Raw genomic sequence first — 5526 nt, 5'->3', positions numbered from 1 at the left:
GTTTCATCATTGGGTTTTAATGTGTTCATAAGGGTGGAATGAATTTACTTTTTTCACATTCCTTCTCTTCCAATCCCTTCGTACACAACAAAACCACCTTTTATGCACCCACCAATTTATTAAATGCTTTCAAACTGGAATCATGTTGGGCTTGCTATGTGAACTTCATATGGTGGTGGCCACACCAAACTTAATCTCTGGGCTTACCTTCAAAATTAATTCATTCGGATGGTTGTAAGCCTAAATTAAGTGGGTTAGTGGCCACACCAAACTTAGCTCTTTAGCTGGTTCTCAGCCCATTCAACCAACTTCAATTAAGTGATTATGCAACCTTACACTCCCAGTAAATAAAAGAGAATAAACTAAAGAACTATCAACTAAGAAACAGAAATTAAACTACCTAACTTAACAGTCATAAACTACTTTTTAAAAAGAAATATTTAAAAAGGATACAGAGTGTTGGGGTGCCTCCCAACTAGCGCTTCTTTATCGTCGCTAGCTTGACATTCCTCCTTCTTTAGTTGAGATTGTAGCTCACTCTCTGCTCATCCAGTGAGTCTCCCAAGTAATGCTTGAATCTATGGCCATTTACAGTGAAAGTTCTCTGTGTTTTGTCCTCCATGAGCTCTATATGAAGGGTCCAGACCACCTTGGCTTTAATTTCCCTGGGAAGAACTTGAGCCTAGAGTTGTATAGCAGCTCTTTTTGACCTTCTACAACACTCTTTCTGAATTCCTCCAGCTCATTGAGTTGCGTTAGCCTTCTTTCTCCAGCAGCTTGATCATCAAAGTTCAACAATTTTAGAGCCCAAAATGCTCTATGTTCAAGCTCTACTGGTAAGTGACAAGCCTTTCCAAACACCAGTTGGTATGGAGACATCCCAATAGGTGTCTTGAAAGCTGTCCTACAGGCCCATAATGCATCATCCAGCTTTTTGGACCATTCCTTTCTTGAATTACCAACAGTCCTTTCAAGGATTCTTTTGAGTTCTCTATTTGAGACCTCAGCTTGCCCGTTGGTCTGTGGATGGTATGGGGTTGCCACTTTGTGCTTAACTCCATATTTGAGTAAGGGTGTTTCAAGTTGCTTATTGTAGAAGTGTGTCTCTCAATCACTAATAAGGGCTCTAGGAACTCCAAATCGGCTGAAGATATTTCTTCTCAAGAAGCCTATCACAACCTTGTTATCATTTGTTGCTGTGGCTATGGCTTCTATCCATTTTGACACATAATCTACATCCACCAATATATAATTGTTTGAGTAGAAGGATAGGAATGGTCCCATAAAATCAATTCCCCACACGTCAAATAGTTCTAATTCCATTATAAACCACTGTTGCATCTCATTCTTCTTAAGTAGATTGCCAGCCCTTTGGCATTCATTGCACCTTGACACCAACTCCTTGCATCTTTGAATGTTGTTGGCCAAAAGAACCCACATTGTAGCACATTGACTGCAGTTCTTTCTCTACTAAAATGACCTCCATAGGTGGATCCATGGCATTGCCACAACACTTCTTGCCCTTCCTCTTGTGAAATACACCTCATCAAGATTCTATCAATACCCTTTTTAAATAAGTAGGGCTCGTCCCAGATGTAATGTTTAGCATCATTGAGTAGCTTCCTCCTCATATACTTGTTGATGTTGGTGGGCAGCTCCCTAATAGCCTTGAAGTTGGCTATATCAGCAAACCAAGGGCTTTCTTGAATCATCATGAACTGCTCATCAGGGAAGCTTTCATTCACTTCAAATTGCTATGCTTCATCCTATCCATGTGGGATTCTTGATAGGTGATCAACCACCTTGTTTTCTGCCCCACTTCTATCTTTTATCTCTATGTTGAACTCTTGAAGTAGCAAGACCCATCTTATCAACCTAGGCTTGGATTCTTGCTTAGTCAGCAAATATTTGAGGGCTGTATGATCAGTGAAAATAGTAACTTTAGAGCCAATAAGATATTATCTAAATTTATCTAATGCAAAGACTATGGCAAGAAGTTCTTTCTCTGTAGTGGTGTAATTCCTTTGATTCTCATTGAGGATTTTGCTAGCATAGTAAATAACATGCACTAACTTATCTCTCCTCTGTCCTAAAATAGCACCAACAGCAAAATCTGATGCATCACACATCAACTCAAAAGATAAATCCTAGCATGGTGGTGCTATGATAGGTTCAGAGGAAAGTTTGTTTTTAAGCTCATCAAAGTCTAGAATGCATTCTCTATCAAAGATAAAAGGTACATTAGAGACAAGCAAGTTACTTAAAGGTTTAGCAATCTTTAAAAAATCTCTAATGAACCTTCTATAAAAGCCAGCATGTCCTAGAAAACTTCTAATTGCTTTGACATTGCAAGGTGGGGGTAACTTTTCAATCACCTCCACCTTAGCCTAGTCCACCTCTATGCCTCTATTTGAGATCTTATGACCAAGAACCACCCCCTCTGTAACCATAAAGTGACACTTCTCCCAATTCAAAACGAGGTTAGTTTCTTGGCATCTCTTTAGCACCAAGGCCAAGTGGTGTAAGCATTTAGAATATGATTCACCAAATACAGAAAAATCATCCATAAATACCTCAATGAATCTTTCAATCATGTCTAAAAATATGAAGAGCATGCACCTTTGGAATGTTGCAGGTGCATTGCACAATCCAAAGGGCATCTCCTATACGCAAAGACACCATAGGGACAAGTAAATGAGGTTTTCTCCTGGTCCTTGGGGTCTACAACTTTTTGGTTGTGACCATAATAACCGTCCAAGAAGCAATAATATTCATGTCCTGCAAGTCTTTCTAGCATTTGATCCATGAAAGGTAGGGGGAAGTGATCCTTCCTGGTAGCTTTATTAAGCTTCCTATAATCAATGCACATGCGCCAACCAGTCACTGTTCTTGTTGGTATCAGCTTATTCTTCTCATTTGGTACAACAATGATCCCTCCTTTCTTCGGGACTACTTGCACAGGGCTTACCCAAGGACTGTCTGAGATTGGGTAAATCACCGTTGCTTGCCATAACTTCAACACCTCCTTTTGTACTACTTCATTCATTATGGGGTTTAACCTTCTCTGTTGCTGTCTTGAGGGCTTTACACCTTCTTCAAGTAGGATTTTGTGCATGCACATTGAAGGGCTGATTCTCTTTAGATCTGCAAGTGTCCACCCTATGACATCCTTGTGTTGTTTCAGCACTTGGATTAACTCCTCATCTTGTTGTTCATTTAAACTTGAACTGATGATCACTGGGTATGTGTTGTTGTCATCCAGGTAAGCATATTTCAAGCTTGGAGGCAGAGCTTTTAGTTCCAATTTTGGTGCCTCCACTTCTATTTTTCTTGTCTTGTCCAGCATGATTGGTTCTTCCATAGTATCTAGTGGTAGTTCACCACATGAAGCTTGTTGATCTTACTCTTTGATTACTTCACATTGTTCTTCCTCTAGGACTTCTTGAATGAGATCTTCAACTGTGTCCACCATCATGCATTCTCCAATGGATTCCTTGGGGTAGCTCATTGCCTTGAAGACATTGAAGACTAGCTCCCCTTTTTGAACATCAATAATAGCTCCAGCAGTAGCTAGGAATGGCCTTCCTAGCATGATTGATGTGTTGGCTTCTTCCTCTATGTCAAGCACAACAAAGTCAGCTGGGAAGATGAACTCTCTCACTTTTACCAACAAATTCTCCACTATACCATGGGGAATTTGAATGTTCTATCAGCCAATTGGAGTGCCATTCTAGTTGGTTGGGCCTCCTCAATCCTCATCCTCTTCATCATTGCCAAGGACATGAGGTTGATGTTGGCCCCCATATCGCACAATGCTTTCTCAATGTTGATATCACCTATGATGTAGGGAATTCGGAAAGTCCCAGGATCTTTCATCTTTTGAGGAAGCTTCTTTTGTATGATGGCACTGCACTCCTCAGTTAGCACTATGGTTTCCTTTTCTCCCCAATTCCTCTTCCTTGTCATGAGATCTTTTAAAAACTTAGCATAGATTGGCATTTGCTCTAATGCCTCAGCAAAAGGTATGTTGATCTGGAGCTTCTTGAAGATTTCTAGGAATCTAGAGAACTAGATGTCTTTCCCATCCTTCCTCAGCCTTTGTGGATAAGGTGCTTGTGGCACGTAAGGCTTTAGGACTTGTTTTGGTGGGGATGGTGCAGGGATCTCTTCTTCTTTCTTGGTTTCAGGTTCCTTTGCAGCTTCTTTTTCTTGGTTGTTTTGACTTGGGGGTGCTTCTTCTACAACTTTTCCACTTCTTAGTGTGATGGCCTTACATTCTCCTTTTGGGTTGGCCATGGTATCACTGGAAAATGTATGTGTAGGCATTGGTATTTGTTTAGACAATTGATGCCAGGGCATCTTAGGCTAGTTTCACTAGCCTTTTTCTTTTTTTAATAGGTTTTATGAACTTTCTTGAGCTAAGTAAGCAATTGGGTTAGAAATTAATGTTTGCCAAGATTCATTCAACCATGATTAATTTGATGCAATTTCATGAGAATTATGCTATAATTACTTGTATTCTAAGAATGATGAGAATTCTTAAGACTTTAGCAAGGCTTTGATGAATGTATTGGTTGATGATAGGTGAAAGAAAGCATGGAGGAAAGTTAAAGAAGGAGCTTGGAAAAGATGAAGAAGAAGCAACATTGGTGGCCAAGTTAGACCACCAACGCTGCCTCAAACATTGAAGGGGAGGCAGAGTAATTGTCTGCATAATTTTCTGATGTTCACGTTGGAGGAAGCAGGACATCCAACGTTACCCCCAACGTTGTGAACAAATGAGCTTTCTAGAAATTCTGAAAAACTGTAGTGACGCGCCCGCGTGCTTTACGCATACGCGTGGATTGGAAATTCTGGCAATCCACGCGAACGCGTGCGTGACGTGTACGCGTGGATGGGTAACAGTGGACCCCAAACGCTACCTCCAACGTCCTTAGCCAACGTCCACGATTGTGACCTCAAAATTTTGGATTTGAAAACTAGCAATGACGTGCACGCATCTATCACGCATACGCGCATATTGAATTTTGAGAATCCACGCACACGCGTGCAGCACGCGCACACGTGGATAGGCCAATGTTGGAGGGAACATTGCCAGTCCAACGCTGAGGCCAACGCTCTTCTTCCTTTGTTTAAAACATGAAAATGAGAATTTTTACCCCATGGGCGCAAATGTGCCAGGCACGCGTACGCGTGGGTAGAAAAACGTTGGCCCTCCAACGTTGAGTCAAACGCTAATGATAGCAGAATTATCTAGTTTTCAAGGATGGCATTTGAGTCAACGTTGGCCATCAAACGTTGACTCCAACTTGAAGCACCAGAACTCTGCAATTCAAACAGATCTCTTCTCAATAGCAAGAAAAACTAATTAGAGCCACTTCAACCCAATCCCTCCAAGGCCAAAAGTCCAATTGAGAAATTGAGGATCAATGGAAGAAAGTGTATAAATAGCTTAGAATTAAAGTTTAAAAAAAAACTTTTTACTGAACTTTTGGACTTCACTTTTTATTTTTCAGTTCAATTGAG

The sequence above is a fragment of the Arachis ipaensis genome, chromosome B10 (genome assembly GCF_059453495.1).
Source record: "Arachis ipaensis isolate K30076 ecotype BB chromosome B10, ASM5945349v1, whole genome shotgun sequence".
Taxonomy (NCBI): domain Eukaryota; kingdom Viridiplantae; phylum Streptophyta; class Magnoliopsida; order Fabales; family Fabaceae; genus Arachis; species Arachis ipaensis.
The sequence above is the reverse complement of the archived record's forward strand: the minus strand, read 5'-3'. Positions refer to the sequence as shown.